Source organism: Haemaphysalis longicornis, unplaced genomic scaffold (assembly GCF_048455015.1).
Source record: "Haemaphysalis longicornis isolate Haplotype H1 unplaced genomic scaffold, Haemaphysalis longicornis Haplotype H1 scaffold_12, whole genome shotgun sequence".
Lineage (NCBI taxonomy): Eukaryota > Metazoa > Arthropoda > Arachnida > Ixodida > Ixodidae > Haemaphysalis > Haemaphysalis longicornis.
The window spans coordinates 13,596,050-13,613,146 of NW_027526225.1; the positions used below are offsets into that span (position 1 = coordinate 13,596,050).

At 49.3% G+C, this 17,097-nt stretch overlaps 1 long non-coding RNA gene across 1 annotated transcript in view; it reads right to left on the reverse strand.

Annotated features, from left to right (window-relative positions):
- The window catches only part of LOC144162424 (uncharacterized), a 125,239-nt gene that overhangs the window by 51,604 nt on the left and 56,538 nt on the right, over positions 1-17,097 (reverse strand). Inside the window, exon 2 of the long non-coding RNA XR_013320673.1 lies at positions 5,023-5,107. This is a non-coding gene — a long non-coding RNA (uncharacterized LOC144162424). The remainder of the gene's footprint in view (positions 1-5,022; positions 5,108-17,097) is intronic.

Consider the following 17,097-nt stretch of genomic DNA (forward strand, 5'->3'; position numbering starts at 1 on the left):
TTACATGGGAGATATCGATAGCTAAGTTGGATTCTTCGATTGGGTTATTTGACGGAAGCCTTTATTTCGCCTTTCGCATAAACTATTCACGTGATTCGAGCAGTGAATTAGCGTTTGCATCTCTTTAAGGGGTGAAGAGCCGTGGTGAAGAGCCTAGTTCTGTGCTAGTTCTGTGATAGAAACACCACTATTGCTTTGATTTGAATAAAATCCGCCGCGGTGGCTCAGTGACTGAAGCGTTGTGCTGCTGAGCACAAAGACGCGGGTTCGATTTTGGGCCGTGGCGGCCGCTTTTCTGACGGAGGCGAAAAGCAAAAACGCCCGTGTGTACGAGATTTCGGCGCACGTTAAAGATCCCCAGGTGGTCAAAATTAATCCGGAGCCCTCCACTACGGCGCGCCTCATCGCCTGCGTTGCGTCGGCGCGTAAAACCCCCACAATCAATCAATCAAAAACGCCCGTGTGTTCGAGATTTCGGCGGACGTTAAAGATGCCCAGGTGGTCAGAATTAATCCAAAGCCCTCCACTACGACGAGCCTCATCGTCTGCGTTGCGTCGGCGCTATAAAACGTCATATTCAATCAATCCATCATTTGAATAAACGTTTATTTGGTGTCTGTAAGGTTATAGGCCGCCCCTTAAGTATTAAAATTACATGTTGCACACCATGGCAACAGGTTCCGCCTGAAAACGGCTACTAATTCCCGCATTTCACGCTGGAAAGTGCTGTACCCCTCTGTTCTAGCGTGATTAGTGGGCGCTTGCTTGTTCTAGCTGCATTGCCGGAATTCATTAATGTTAATCACGCAACTCTCACACCCAAACAAGCTTTGTCGGAACTGTGTATCCAGACGACGTGTTTTTAAACAGTGCTGCAACATGCAAGTTTTTTGGTTCATACGGCATCCCCATTGATGGCACATGCACAAGGTCAAATTAAGTAGTATGCTGAGTTACTATGCGGCCCACACTTTAGAATTCTCTGTTTCCGTTCATCGCTGCCATTTCTAGCTTTTCCTTGTATTTTACAAAATGTATATGTAGTACCCTTAAGGTGGTCACAGCTGTTTCTTTATTCAGGGTACACAGTCTATACGATTGATGCACATTCCGTGTCTCCCTCGCGCTCTTTTATTTTTCTCTTTTTCAGGAGGTTACTTAATTACATTCTCAACTTCGTTAACCACGCACATTCGCACGCGATCAACCCGCTATTGGAAAGAAAACTGCGCGCAGAAGGTTATTGTTGGCGTTCACAGCCTCGCTAACCGTGTACGTTTGCACGCGAGTAGCGCCTGCTGTTGATTAACACGGAGAAGAAGAACGCGGGAGGGCATTGCATCAATGAATTGTACAAAGCTAAGCGAAATGGCTCGGCCAACCTCGCCTTTACAAATAAACTCCAATCAAAACCCTGCGAGTACTCCCGTAAGGCGGGCTGAGCGCAAATCAAATATTCGACGGCACTGCCTTGGTTTATGTCGTTACTACACAGGGTGGTCAATTTTAAGTCGACATGTTTTATTATAATTACACGCTTAAATGTCCGCAAAAATCACCTCTACAGTGATGTTACCCAGGAAAAAACAAAGGAGGTGGTAACTATTGATGTTGGTGGCCTAATTAACTAATATTCATTAATTATCTTTTAATGGCTGCAGTAAACAGGCGTGTTTGTATTGAAATTTTACGCGCAATCGTGTTTCTGGGCAGTATCATTTAGCAGAAATCTTCAAGTGCATCTGTACTCCGAGATATTGAACTGCGAAGTTTAATTGTCGTTCGCATGATTACGTATGCAAGTCAGTCAGGACCGGTACAAAGCCCCACCTGCCCATCCCACACATTTTTGTCACGTGCCTGCCGTGAATGGTTTTTAGGTTGACTATGGGGTGGAGGCATAGGCAAAAGTGATAACTGGCACCCATTCATTCTTGGCTGGCGTTATCGCAATCTGCAGTACTCGGAATCGCGATCGAAACACAGAACAAAGGGGCGGAGCTCTACGCTGGTCTTCGTGGTCTAGCATGCGTAATCATGCGAAGGGCAATTAAACTTCGCAGTTCGGATGCGGTAGAAGAATTCCGCCGAATGAAACTGCGCAGAAACACGATTGCGTCTAACTTTGCAATACAAACGTGCCTGCTTACTGCAGCCCCTAAAAATTAATTAAACAATGTTAGTTAATTAAGCCACCGACATCAATAGTTAGCACTTAATTCTATGTCCCCGAGGGCGCACAACTTCGCTGTAGAGGTGGTATTCCCGTAAATCTACGCGCCTTATTAATACCCTGTATATACCTGAGCAAACACTCTGCATATAAATTAGTGCGCAAGCAGAAATTGCAGGACACATCATGTGTGCTGCAATTTCTGCTTCCGCACTACTGCCATTGTTTAATAGTAGGTTACATGTTTGTTTAATAGTATTAAACAAACACGTGATCTCGCGCAGTCGTGCGACTACTGACCACCGCAATTACGAGTGAAAACATTTGCATATCTGCGTGAACAAGTGCGTAAACAGGTAGGTGGATCGGCACCATACTGCACAAATAGTGGGAAAGTGTACACTTATAACGCGGTAGTACTCGTTAGGCACAAAACGAACTATGCCCAAGGTTATCCCCGGCGTCTTCTTCGCGCGATTATCGCAGCCGAATGCGACGCACGAGCACAGCATTGCTGATTTTTACAGCTTTGTAGCGTCCGAAGAATATTCACGACAAACTAAGCCATAAATGCACTCATGCGAGCGTGTAACACTGCAAGACTTCCAGCAGGGAGCCGGCAGAACGCTACCGATGCGGTGCGGCTGCTGCGACGGAGTGAGTTTTTTGCCCAAGGCAAGATGGCGGCCGTCGGCGTCAGTTCTCGAGAGCCGTCTCCACTCCAGAAGTTCTTACAACCTCCTTGGGGCATTCGGATCGTAGTTCCGCAATATGGGTGGTGAAATCAACAGACTCCGCTAGGTTGGAAACGCTTTATCGCACTCCCTGTACCACGAAGACAGGCCGTTGTCACCACCGAGGATTTTGGTCAGTGGCGCAATGATAGACGCGAAACTTTAACATGGACAACCACCTGCAAACGGGCTGTATCTTTCTTGATTTTTTAAGCCTTTGATCGCGTGCTCCACTGCCGACCGACTAATCCCTAAATTATATGATCTACCACTTGCCTCCTTAACATTATCCTGGATTCGAAACTTCATTTCTGTTCGACAGCAGTTCATTGTTGTTAACAATTTCTCGTCCCCTCTTTCTTCTGTAGTTCGGATGTACCGCAAGGCAGCGTCCTTTGACCCTTACTCATTGTAATCTACATAATGACTTACCCTTCGAGATTACTTCCTGCATGCGTATTTTTGCCGATGATTGTATAATATAGCGTTCTGTAAACTCTACTAATGATCACTTAACCATTCAAGAACTTCACCGTATTTGGAACTGGTGTGAAAAATGGTTCATTAAATTGAACTTTGCAAAACACAAGGTAATTTCCTTCAGCCGTAAACAAGTAAACTCTAAATTTTCCTATTAATTGAATAACAGTATGCTTTCCCCAACTCCTTCCTACAAATACCTTGGTGTTCTTCTTACAGCGATCTTTCATGGGCCTCCCACATTACGTCTACGTGTGCCAAAGCATCACGTTCACTGGGCTTCCTACGCCGCAACTTGCGAAATTTTCTTTTTAACATACGAAAACTCGCCTTCCTTACCTTTATTCTGTCAATATTGGAATTCGCCTCAGCAATTTGGTCGCCTCACCAAAACTACTTAATCATAATGGCAGAAAGGACCCAAAATAGAGCAGCCCGCTTTATATCACGTAACCACGATATCAGCTCAAGCATAACACACGTTAAATTAGACCTCCAACTGCCGCCATTAGATAGGCGCCGCAATATTGCTCTTCTCTGCCTGCTCCAGAAATCATCATCACATCATCATCATCACCAGCCTATCTACACCCACTGCAGGGAAAAGGCCTGTCCCATTATTCTCCCATTACCCCGGCCCTGTGCTAACTGCGACCAAGTTATTCCCGCGAACTTCGTGATCTCATCTGCCCATATAACTTTCTGCCGCCCCCTGCAACGCTTGCCTTCTCTAGGGATCCACTCTGTTACCCTTAATGACCAACGGTTATCTTGCCTTCGCATTACATGCCCTGCCCACGCCCATTTCTTCTTCTTAATTTCTACTAGAATGTCCTTAGCACGCGTTTGTTCCCTGACCCACTCCGCTCTCTTCTTGTCCCTTAATGTTACACCTATTACATTCCGCTCCATTGCCCGCTGAGTCGTTCTCAATTTAAGTTGAACTCTCTTAGTGAGCCTCCAATTACTTTTATATTATTAAATATAGAACACAGCTTCAAACACCTCACTCTTTTTCGCGCAGATTGCATAATCAGTTCAGCTTCATGCGCACATATGGTAAAACTAATGCATTCAGGTCATCACCACTGCCTCGGGCCATTCGTCTTTGAAATAACCTCTCTGATTGCATAGCCTGCATATCTAATCCCGATACATTTCGGCGTCAACTACTTACTATCTTGTTCATGTGACCATCTTCTTCAACTCTGAGTTAGTTGCGTATTACTGCGATTTATATTTCCGTTGTCTTTTATTTGTTCAAAATGTATCCCTATTTTGCTACGTTCAAGTCAACAACTGGTGTATGCCTTCAAATCTACCTTACCCTGTATCGCGAAAGAAGTCATTTCATTTATATTTTTTGTCGTTGCACTGCTCCTGCTTGTAAATTCTACATTATCTCTGGAACTTTTCGAATACCCCCCTTACCCAATGCCCTTTCTGGGGCCTGTAAAGTTTTTTTTTAATAAATAATAAGGAACAGTCAATGGCGCTGGGTGCGTACAGGAAGTTCCGGGCTCGTACCTACCTGGAAACGGAATGTCACCTCCCAGCACCCACACCATCTTACACACACGCGCCCAAAACACGCTTGCATAGAAGTTATGACGCATGAAGCCGCGCGCGCCTTACCTAGAGCAGAGAGCTGGTGCCGCCTGGAAGCAGGCTTGCTATGGCCTCTGGTCGAACGGTCTTCGCAACCTTGTCTGGGCGTTTCCTATGGGCAAAGAAAAAAGGCGCGAAACTCAATGAATTTTCTAGAGTTTCTGGGAGGAAATGTGTATAATACTAAATTTACTCAAGCAAAGTATGTATTTGTAATGTATAGCAAACACAGTCCGCAATAATTAACAATGCAGTTCTGCGTAAATGAGAACGGAAAAATCTGACACACAAAAACGTCATTCAGGAGATATTATGCTAAAAGTGATCTGGGTTTTATATTTAACAAATAAAGAGAAACGGGGGGAAATTTTTGAAAATAAGGAAACAACTCCTGCGTAACAATGTTATCTAATTTTCAAAGCAGAATCAAAAACACAACACTAGAGTTGGCAATAAACAAAACCTGAAGAATTGATACGCACAAGCAGAACAGCCCACAAGTTCACTCAAGTTCAGAAAAGAGGAAACCAGCGAGCAGAACGCAGGACAAGAGGAGGAGGCACACACACAACACCGCTGGACTAGCAACTGGTTTTTTCGGCAGAAACACATCACATTTATACGCCAAAACCTGCGCGCGCGCACTCTTTTGAACAGCGTGAAGAGCTAAACTATAAAGATAAGAATTCAAATACCTTTTCCGTGATAACAACCGAAGGATCACTAACGCAACTCTGTTTATTCTTTCTTATTAAATACGCTTCTAGCAGTTCGCGCTCACGCCTCGTTTTCCCACGACCGATAGTGCTAGCGAGGTAAAACCGTGGTTGTTATCACGGAAAAGGAATTTGAATTCTTATCTTTATAGTTCCGTTCTTCACGTTGTTCAAAAGAGTGCGTGCGCGCAGGTTTTGGCGTATAAATGTGATGTGTTTCTGCCGAATAAACCAGTTGTTAGTCCAGCGGTGTTGTGTGTGTGCCTCCTCCTCTTGTCCTGCGTTCTGCTCGCTGGTTTCCCCTTTTCTGAACATTATGAACCAACTAGCCCAGCAATTCACTCTCTTTCACTCAAGTTATATGGTTTATTGTCGTTCGGAAATGAATTCCAAATTTTTGTACTAGAGAATTGACCGACCTTTTTTATGAGCATATCCATTAGTAACATGCATTAGCAATGCATGAATAATAAACACTGGGCTGTTTCAGTACTCACTCGACCGTACGCCATACAGATGCATAAAATAATAATGAAAGAGACAGCCTTGCTATGCAATACCCATCAAGATATTCAGGCGTGAAATTCGCCCCAGGTACGGCGAATAGTCCTTCCCTGCGTGCACACTTCAACGGACTCACAGGCGTCGCTGAAAATGATCAGAGGCCCCGCGTTTCGCACTTAGCCTGTCGTGTTCAGCCATAGCTCTAGTTGTTCCCTTTCTCTTGCAAGCGGCACAAAATTACGCGACAAGAACGTTCTCTCGCCCGAGTTTCTGCCTCCGTCGGCGTGTTATTAACATTTACGACAGATCTCCTGGCAGCAAACGACAAAGTATTTTCAGGGAAGAGGCGTCGGAGCAGACAAATGGAGCGCGCCACATTACTTCCGGCGACGCTTCAAAATGATTACGAGACGTAATTACGTCTGGAAGTCAAATTAGACTGCAGTTCTGCCCGGTGCTGTAAGAAGCCGATGGCCTCCTGCTGAACCTTGTCTTCAAGCGAGTACTCACAAAGATGTTGTGTTGTAAGTAGGGTAAAACAGTTTGTGCTGTTGGAACACGGCGATTTCGTATTATTAAATTACAATATCTTTCCGCTTTGAAGATACACAATATGAGAAATGTGTCATTCAGTTCTGGTGACCTCACGACCAACAGTACAACTGTTTGTTATCTACGAAGCAAACAACCTAAATAAGTCTGTTGCAAAAATAAGGTGACTCAAAACAATTTTAAAACAGTCAGCGAGCTGGGCTGTTTTCCTTGCATATATTATGGACAAGGTAGAATCTACCGGCTACCGGACTTCAAGGGATAAGTGACCGAACAGTGGTTTCGTCAATTGCTTTTATTTTTAACAAGCTCAATTAGGTTATTTTTGGTGCGCGCTTATAATAATCAGTGGAATTCGTTGGTAGTGCCCTGTAGAACGTCTATTTCGATAGTTGCCTATGATCCTTGCTTGCATAAATCGACATTCTACAGAGCTCCACAATAGGGTTTATGAGCTCACTGTCAAAGCTAGGCTTGGTGAGATTGTTCAAAATATGAAGTAATCAATGAAATCTCCGCTTGCTCACCTATCATTTAAAGCCCGGTAGCCGACTCCGTCTCCCTCAGATCACTTAGGAAATCACCTCACGTCTCCCCATTGTTTCAGGCATGGATACTGTTACCGCGAGCTTTTCGGTTACGTTGACAACATTAATCGCGATGTTCCGCCAAGCACTTCTTGACTTTTAAGGGTGCAAATGACTTTCTTGAATACATCACAGATTCTTAGTTGCTTAAAACCTCGATGCTGTTTCATTTACACTAGCCTTTATTGCACTGCTCACCAACTGTACTCTAACTAGCTCCCGAAAAAAAAGAACTTCGTCCCGTATTCGGCCGCAAACCACCAAAGGCGTTTAACCCCTTACTCTGTACCTTTGTGGCCTCACCATTACCACTTCACTCTAGCCAATCTTTCTAACAGGAAATTCTATTACGACACAAAAATAACAAGCGATTTGACTTCCACACTCAAATTTCAGTGGGGAACGATACCTCATTCCATTCGACTCCTCTTCGAAAATGTTGCGGGGCAAGCCAACAAACAAATCCCCATTCCAGCTTTCTTAAGCGCTGTCGCCATCAATGCTATTGCCTACGGACATCAAGCTTACGCCCTCAACCGCGCCCACTTACGCAGACTTACAAGTGTTCATCGCGCCACTCCCCATACTATTATAGAAATACGCAAACATATGCGCCTCGACAATCTTCAAGCCGCTGTCGCTCTACCCTCTGGACGCTATCCTTCAAGAGAAAAACAACCAATCAGCTTTCAAGCGCCGACTCACCAACCAAGGAATTCATAATTCATGGTGTGGCCTGGGGTGCTACACAACCAAACATATTTTTTGAAAGAGGCAATAATTGAGGCTTTTAAAGCAGCTTTGTTGGAGAGCGAAGTATGCCAAGCCCGTTGGTCCCTCACGCTTGGAAGCTACGAATTTCTTTCTCTCCAAGTGGTAGTTTTTGAGCCGCCACGCCAGCTTCAAGCTGTGTCTCCGGTCTGGGTGAGTATGTATCACGCGAGGTAGATCTTTTCGTTGCCGTCTTTACAGCGCGAAAGCAAGAAAGGGCCCATGGAAAAATACAGCAGAAAGCAGGTCCTACCGGGCGCGGCAGAAACAAACACAAAGCAGCGGGCGCCGAGCTCCGCACAGAGAGGGCGGCCCGCGGCGTTCAATCGGACACACCGCGCAGTTCCATTCTAAGCTCGTCAGAAGGGCTGAAGTGTCCTTGGAATGTTTGCAAAAGGAAGGCACGTAGACCAAGAAGGAAAAGCGAATACTGTAATTTTTCCATCGACCGTTATCACGGAGCACACGAAAAGCTACATATTCGCCTTACAAGAAGAAGCCCTACAAATCTCCAGCAGCATTGGGAGGGAAACTGCGGTTTCCGGATGAGAAAAGAAACCGGCGAGCCCGTAGCATTAGCAAAGCCAACGCAACGAAAATACTCTGCGAAAGTAAGCCGAGTAACAGCCGAGCCCCGGTTTCCATGGTTACCCCTGCCGCACCATTTCCGTTTATCCAAGCCCGCAGCCATGTGTCCATACTGCAAGGCCGGTGTTTCCACAGCAAGGATATGACGTGAGGCCGGCCCTTATCTCCTGGGACCTCCCGATGGGCCGCGTAAAATGGCCGGGTGCTTCTTTTCCCCGGCTTCTAGTATTCGCCCTCGCCCACACGCTTTGGCGCCTGCAGAGGTCAGACACAGCGTTGTCAGAAATACCCGCTGCGAGGGGGTAACGAGCCGCTCGACCGACCTGAATATTCCCGCTGCTCTTTGTGAGAACAAGTTCGAACCATCGATGTTCAGTAAATAGCGCTTTTCTGTGCTAGCATTCAAGGTTTACGGGAAATGTTGGCTTTTGCCTTTATATCAATTATGTTGCTAGATCCCGGCGCCGGAAAAACATCAAAAACGGTATTGTGAAGTAAAGATGAGAATTAACTATTTCAGGTTAGATACAACGTATATAATGCGCTGTGAACAAATTTTCCTCCACAATACCGAACTTTCACTTACGCAAAACCATGTTTTGGTGTTTTCCGCAGGTACTAAACGCCGCAGCTGAAGACGACGATAATCGCTGGTAGAAGAACGGACGTTTCCTTTAATGTCTTTTAAAATTATGATGATGATTATGATGATGATGATGTTGATGTTTGAATGTTTATGGCCCAAGGCCAGCTAGGGCAAAGAGCGCCAAGAAAGTGTTTTAAGTGCGAATGCACTTTATAGGCGACCCTGAATTCCGTTGACCGCCGTCCGTCCACATAGCAACAGCTGCGGGTGCGCGCGCTCCTCGTCTTCCTTGGCAACGGGGGGAGATGGGCGCGCGCTGCCTGGCCGCTTACATGGCACATACCCACGTGGGGGATTGGCCAGGAATCTCCTCGTCTTCCTTGGCAACGGGGGGAGATGGGCGCGCGCTGCCTGGCCGCTGACATGGCACATACCTACGTGGGGGATTGACCAGGAATCGGGCGTGAGAAGGGCTAATGCACCCGCTTAAAGGAGTACTGACACGAAATTTCAAAGCTGAGATCCGCTCTAGCAATCAAGTACAACGACAACACAAATAGGTGTTTGTGCATGGCACATACCCACGTGGGGGATTGGCCAGGAAGCGGGCGTGAGAAGGGCTAATGCACCCGCTTAAAGGAGTACTGACACGAAATTTCAAAGCTGAGATCCGCTCTAGCAATCAAGTACAACGACAACACAAATAGGTGTCTGTGAATAAATGCATCTTTCTTTCTTTGTAGTTGTGTGTGTGTGTGTGATCTCTCTATCGCGAACATTACCGAACCGCGCAAATTCAACTCCTGCATTCGCACTTTCACATTCTTCCCCTCGGGGAAATGCGGGGAAATTTTGATGAATGGGTGACAACTAAAATTGATGAGAGGGAACACGAATAAAATCAATTAAAGACATTGAGCACGCCTGGCAAAGATGAAGACCAAGAGGGGTTGAGGGGGAGAGAGAGAGAGAGAGAGAGAGAGAGAGAGAGAGCAACTTTATTTAGTCGCCTGCAGAGCGGTTTCGGACGACCCTCTCACGAGAGGTTCATCCTAGCCGCGACGCGGCCTGGACGTCGTCCCGGCTGGACCCTAGGACTTGGGCCCTTGCTTCCCTGCTCGGGTCGGAGAGAGCCACCACTCCCCCTCCCTTCTGTGGGGTCGCTCGGTCGCTGCAAACCTAGGGCCGCCGAGACCTGCTGGACTGCCTGGAGTTGCACGTCACAGTCACAAGTCCACTTCGCCGCCTCTAAGGGTGGTGGAAGCGTCGTTTCTTCTGCTGCCTTCGTCGCGCTGATTCTGCAGTCCCACATGAGATGGGTTAGCGTGGCCCGCTCACACTCACAGAGTTTGCACACATCACTGTCGTACACCATTGGGCACATGTACTTCGCGAGCACCGGGGTGATCCCTGAGTCCGTCTGTAATTGTCTGTATAATACGGCCTCCTCCCGAGTGAACCTCGGGTGGGGAGGCGGCATCGTTCGTCGACACAGTCTGTACCACCGCACAACGTCGTTGTAGCTGCTCATCGTATCCTTGGTTCCGTTGTAGTCGTTCGAGGCGGCCTGGTCGCTGTTCGATTGATTGATTGTAGGGTTTAACGCGCCGACGCAACGCAGGCGATGAGGCGCGCCGTAGTGGAGGGCTCCGGATTAACTTCGACCACCTGGGGATCTTTAACGTGCGCCGAAATCTCGCCCACACGGGCATTTTTGCTTTTCGCCTCCATCAGAAAAGCGGCCGCCGCGGCTGGGAATCGAACCCGCGACGTCGTGCTCAGCAGCGCAATGCCTTAGCCACTGAGCCACCGCGGCGGGTCCCTGGTCGCTGTTCGTCGCGCGGCGTGCAAGTCCTCGCGCGACGGCGTTGGCCGTCTCGTTGTGGTTCGCGTTGCTCACCTGGCCCGCCACGGTTCTACCCATGTGGGCCGGGAATCACTTGAGCACCACACTGCCTGTACTGAAGCAGCCGTTGGCTTCGGCCTTGCGCAGAATGCGCGCGGCCTCACCGCACACACTGTCTTGGCATAGTTGCGGATCGCCGTTTTCGAGTCGCAGAGAACCGTCGTGCACCGGGGTCTGCTAGGGCGAGTCCCACCGCTAAATCCTCGGCCTGTTGTGTTTTCTTGGCGTGAACGCTCGCCGCCGTCTTCGTGTCTCCCGTCGTGGCTGCCCCCACCGCCGCGTAGACTTCTACCTCTTCTTGGTGTCGCGCAGCATCCACGTACACTGCCCCGTTGTCGCTTGCGTGTAGGTCTACCAGGGCCTTGGCCTGAGTGGCCCTTCGTTCCTTGTTATGTTCTGGGTTCATTTTGCGAGGGATCGGGCAGACGACGAGCCGTCCCCGCGTATTCTCGGACAGCGCTTCCCCTGCTGGTTGTCCTCCCTCCTCGGACAGGTACCCCAGGCGTTGGAGAATGTACCGTCCCGTTCTGGTGCCCGACAGGCGCTCAAACTGCGCCGTCTGTAAAATCTATCATCATCAGCGTTGCACCGATGACATCACCATCATCGACGTCTGTCGTCACTGCACGATCGGCGTGCGCTCGCGCTACGTCTTCTTTTAAGTCGCCATTAAACCTTCCGACCGCTCGGTCGCTCTCTCCCTTGTCTGAAGGCCTCTCTCGTCCTCGGTGGCTAAAGAATCCCACAATCTGGCGCCGGAAACTTGGGATACAACGACAGCGACAGCCTGCTTGACTTTCCACGAACCAGCCACTGATGACCCACGATGACCTCCCTGGAGCGCATGCTGAGGCGCCGAATCACAATGCGAGCCAAGCTCAACGGCGTCTTCAAGGAAATCGAAGACAGCCTACGTGATGGACGCTTGACCACACCGATGGATTTTGCTATTTCCCTCGAAAGAATCGAATTCATGTTCAAGCTGATCCAAAAGCTGGATGAGGACATCTACCGCGAACACCCACAGGAACTCGACGCGGAAGAGACCTCCGACGTGACAATGTTCAATGACAGCGTCGTCAAGATCATGGCAGAGCTTCGTTACCGCTCCCTAAACCATCCGGCCGGTGAGTTTCACCCTTCAAATTTATCGACAAGAGCCCACGCTGCTGAGACTGTACCGATACGGACGAAATTGCCGAGAATAGAGCTAACGAAGTTCCACGGCCATCGTAGAAACTGGCACAAGTTTTAGAGCCAGTTTGAGAGCTCTATTCATTCGAAACCTGAGTTAAAGGACACAGACAAATTCCACTACCTGACGACCCTACTAACAGGAACGGCGGCTTCTGCTATATCAGGATTACCAATTACGGATGCCTGCTACGCTGACGGTGTAGAAATTCTTAAAAAGCGATTTGGAAACAGTGAAGTCATCGTACAAGATCACTTGCACGCTTTGATTAACCTGAAACCTGTCTCGTCATCGTCAGACGTAGCAGAGTTACGCAAGCTGTACGACAAAGTACAGGTGCACTGTAAAAGCATGAAAGCGCTGTGGACGCATCCCCTGACGTACTGCTCCATGCTCCACGAAATCGTGCTTCAGTCGCTGCCTCGAGATATCGCTCTGCGTTATCACCAGCGATCGAAGATAAAACGGAATGCGGCCGATTCGGGTACCACAGAACCTTCGTCGCAGCCAGCGGACAAGCACGAAAAGAGGTTTGAAGACCTAATGACCTTTTTCGGCGAAGAGCTCGAATGTCTCGAAGCGGTAATGCCAGCATTATCGAAGGGATCGGACCCCCCGAGAGCCGCGAAACAGCATGATCTGCGTCGCACATCAAACGCCGATCACTTACCGTCTGCGGCAGCTCTACATGGAGGAACTAATAACGTGAAGAAATGTTTGTTCTGTTTGGCTCCACACGATGCAGCTTCTTGCTCATCGAAAGAAATCAGCATTGACCAAAAGAGAGCCTTACTAACAAAATCTGGCCGTTGTTTCCGATGCCTAACTCCAGGACATGTCTCGAAACAGTGCAAGAAAACAGTCGTGTGCGGACACTGTTCAAGACGACACGTTTCGTCGATGTGTAATCCTGATGTTCTAAATCGACTGAACGGTCACGTGACAACCGCACCTGTCCACATACTATCTCGACAACGAGGACAAGTGGTACTACTCCAAACACTGAGAGCAAAGGTTTCGGGAAGACAAGGGAGAGAGTGACCGAGCGGTCGGAAGGTTTAATGGCGACTTAAAAGAAGACGTAGCGCGAGCGCACGCCGATCGTGCAATGACGATAGGCGTCGATGATGGTGGTGTTGCCGGTTCAACGCTGATGATGATAGATTGTACACCGTCTTCTGTGCTTCCGCGATTTCGTCGAGGGTGTTGTGCACCCCCAACGCCGCGAGCTTGTCCGTGTTCGTACTTCTGATGAGGCCGAGAGCCGTCTTGTACACCTTACATATGGTCGCCTCGATCTTGGCTTTCTCGCACGCCCTCCAGTTGTGAAACGCGGCAACGTACGCGACGTGGCTTATGACGAAGGACTGGACAAGCCTCATCAGGTTCTCCTCCTTCATGCCTCCCCTTCTGTTGGAGACTCCGCGGACAAGGCGCATGGCCGCGTCGGCTTTCGTGGTCAGCTTGGTTACCGTGGCGCCGTTGACCCTCGTTCGTTCGAGAAGCATGCCCAGCACCCTGATTTGGTCGACCTCCAAGATGACCTGTCTGTTTTCCGTGTCTAAGACGATGCTTGACCGGTCGTCTCTTTTGCGTTTCCTTACGCCCTTCGGTGTGAGTATCAGTAACTCCGACTTGGTCGGAGAGCAGACGAGGCCCGATCCGTCGAGGTGTTCTTCGATTGCATCTATAGCTTCTTGCAAAGTGAGTGGTCTCGATATGTCCGTCGCTGCCTCCCGCGACCCACAGCGTGACGTCGTCGGCGTAGATGGTGTGGCGGACGGCCGCCACCCTTTCCAACCGATTTGCCACGCCGATCATCACCAGGTTGAACAGCAGCGGGGAAATGACCGAGCCCTGCGGCGTGCCGACGCTTCCGAGCTTCTTTTCGGGCGCTGCAGGTCTCCCGCGCAGATCTTGGTCGTTTTGTTCGTCAAAAAGTCCCTGAGTCCCTGATGTAGTCGTACGTACGTCCTCCCATGTTGAGTTTAGAGACTTGTCCTAGGATTGCCGAGTGTCGGACCTTGTCGAACGCACTCTGCAGATCCAGGCCAAGCACCGCTCTATTGTCTGTGGTCATCGTGTCGTCGTCCAAGATCTCATGTTTTAGCAAGATCATGGCGTCCTGCGTGCTCAGCTTATTTCTGAATCCTATGAGGGAGTTGGGGTAGAGCTCTGCGTCTTCTAGGTAGCGTTGCCACCGGTTCATGAGGACGTGCTCCAGCACCTTCCCCACGCAGGACGTGAGTGAAATTGGTCGAAGGTTCTCTATGCTCGGGGGCCTGCCGGGTTTAGGGATTAGGATCGTTTTGGCCGCTTTCCACTGCTTGGGGAGTTGGCCCGCGCGCCAGCACTTGTTGAAGTAGCGCGTCAGCGCCTCCACTGCCGCGTCGTTTAGGTTCCTGAGCGCCTTGTTGGTGACCCTGTCAGGTCCCGCCGCCGATCTTCTGTTGAGATTCTGCAGCGCATCCCGCACTTCCCATGGTTCTGTGTCCTTGTCTAGCCCCGCGTTCTCCTCTCCGAGGTAACCTGGGTGGTCCTCGGTGGGGGTGGTCGGGAGGTACTTGGCGTCCAGTGTTTTCTTGACCTCGTCCTCTCCCAGTTCCTTGATGGCCCTATAGGCCTCCTGCGCTGCCCAGGGGGCGCTGCGCAAGCGGCTTCCGGGCAGTACTTCCGGGTAGTACAAAGCTGCGCGGGTCCCATAGGATCCCGTGTTGACAGAAGCAAAATGAGCTCGACGCTCCCGATTATTTTGCGACGTGGTCACCAGCTCATCCCCCACGCGTCCGATCTATTTCAGCGATCAACTTCGCATTAGGGGAAAAAGATTTGCAGCGCTAAACACGTTTACAGCGCCGACGAAAGTGCCGGGACCGTGACGGCGTCTGCTACTCGCAAGTTCACCGATCGATGGTCGTACGAAGTGAAATATTAAGTGAAATTTATAGTTTAAACTAACACTCTAGGTGACAAAGACTTCTCAAAAACAGCCGATCAAAAAAGAAGACTGACGCAATCGGCGATGATCGCGCTTTAAAAAGCCAGAGTCCGTCGGACCGCAGGCTCGCCTGCTGCGGTGCGCCGCTCTTTTGCGTACCTGCACACTATGCGTGCACTTTCATTAAATAGTGCTCGTTTGCGTCGCCGTTACGAATACATGGTGCAGCGTTAGCTTGCCGTTTTGTTGCGTGTTTCAGGGACACAATGCCGCGACCGTCAGGAGCGTGAAATCTGTTTTGCGATTCCGAAATTAGTGGCCGTAAAACAAAGTGGTCGGGCGAACTTAATTACGCTCTTTCAGCATACATTCCCAGTTAGCACTTAATAGCCTAGAATGAGGGTCACCAACGGCCGAGTTCCATGCAGCCGACACGGCGGAGGGCTGGGGGGGGGGGGGGGGAGGGGGGGGGCTTTGAATGCAAAAAGAAAAAATTCAGCGAGTTTTTAATAATATTTTACAATAACCTGGCGAAGTGTGAAGATGGGGGGGCAATTTAACTGGAGGACGCCAATTCTCTGTTCTTGTCTCGCTGTCTAACTCCATTTGAAGTCAAAACCGGCGAGTCGGCGTTCAGATTCGACGGGCCCTGCACTAGAAAACCAACACAGTCAGTGATGATCGTATATAAATATTCGGGACCCCGAGCCGTGTATGTGGCTCTGTTATGTGATGTTATAGAAGTACATCATCTCTGCAGGCAGCGGGCGTGTGATTTGGTGCATGTTTTGCGTCCTTTAATAGCGCCTAATTTGTTTATTTGGCGCTATTGCCCCACCTACTCGCTAGTATACATGTACCCTGCCGTTCGTAAATCGTGCGGTGTAAAACGTTACGCAAGAATCATTTAGTTTGCGAAAACACAAAACAAAATTTCCGCTCGTTCCGCTGGCAAGGCCATGCCAGGCCAGCAGTGTCAGATGAGGCAGCTGCGCAATTCATGCGTTCGCTTGCATGCTCCCGCTGAAGCAACCTTTTGCAGTTACCTCAGGATATAGGATGAGCAGCGCTCCGTGTTTATGCTACGCGTGAACTTTCCTTTGTCGACCGCACGCAAGAAGAAAAAACTAACTGTCGCCAAACAGTTAAACCACCCGACATGGCGATACTGTCCCACGCCGCGACCACCGCGACAGCTCGCTCAAGAGAAAGCCGACAAATCGGCTTCTTTTAGTGGATATTATTTTGTTTGGCCTCTGCAACTACTTTAAGGGCTATTTCATACAGTATGCAGTCATTTAAACACGCCACAAAGCGCCACAACCAACTTTAACTCTGGCTTGTAATTGAAAACACATGGAGGGCGGCGAGGGTCGTCTGCTTTTGTACTACCCAGAGGCGTCGGCCGCTAGGGGCGCTGCATGTCGCCAAAACTCCAGCGCAGGAGGCCTATGGAGCGTACGGGCAAGGTTGTTGTGTCGTGTACTCTTGGTGGTGGTGTAGTCCAGGAGGTGTCGTAGCATGTTCTACGTCTTTCACGTGTGCATCATGCCGTCCGCCTCGTTACATGCCTGGTTCCATTGCTGGGCGCACAGCACCCTGGAGTGCTTTTCAATCTGTTTGTTGAGTTCGGCGATCTGTTTCCTCAGCCGACGGTTGGTGCGTTGTTTTAGCCAGCGGGCCTTCAGTGAGCTCTTGGCTACCAGAAGGTGCACCAAGCGGCTGTCCATCTTGTCGATGTCCTCGTCCGTTTCTATTT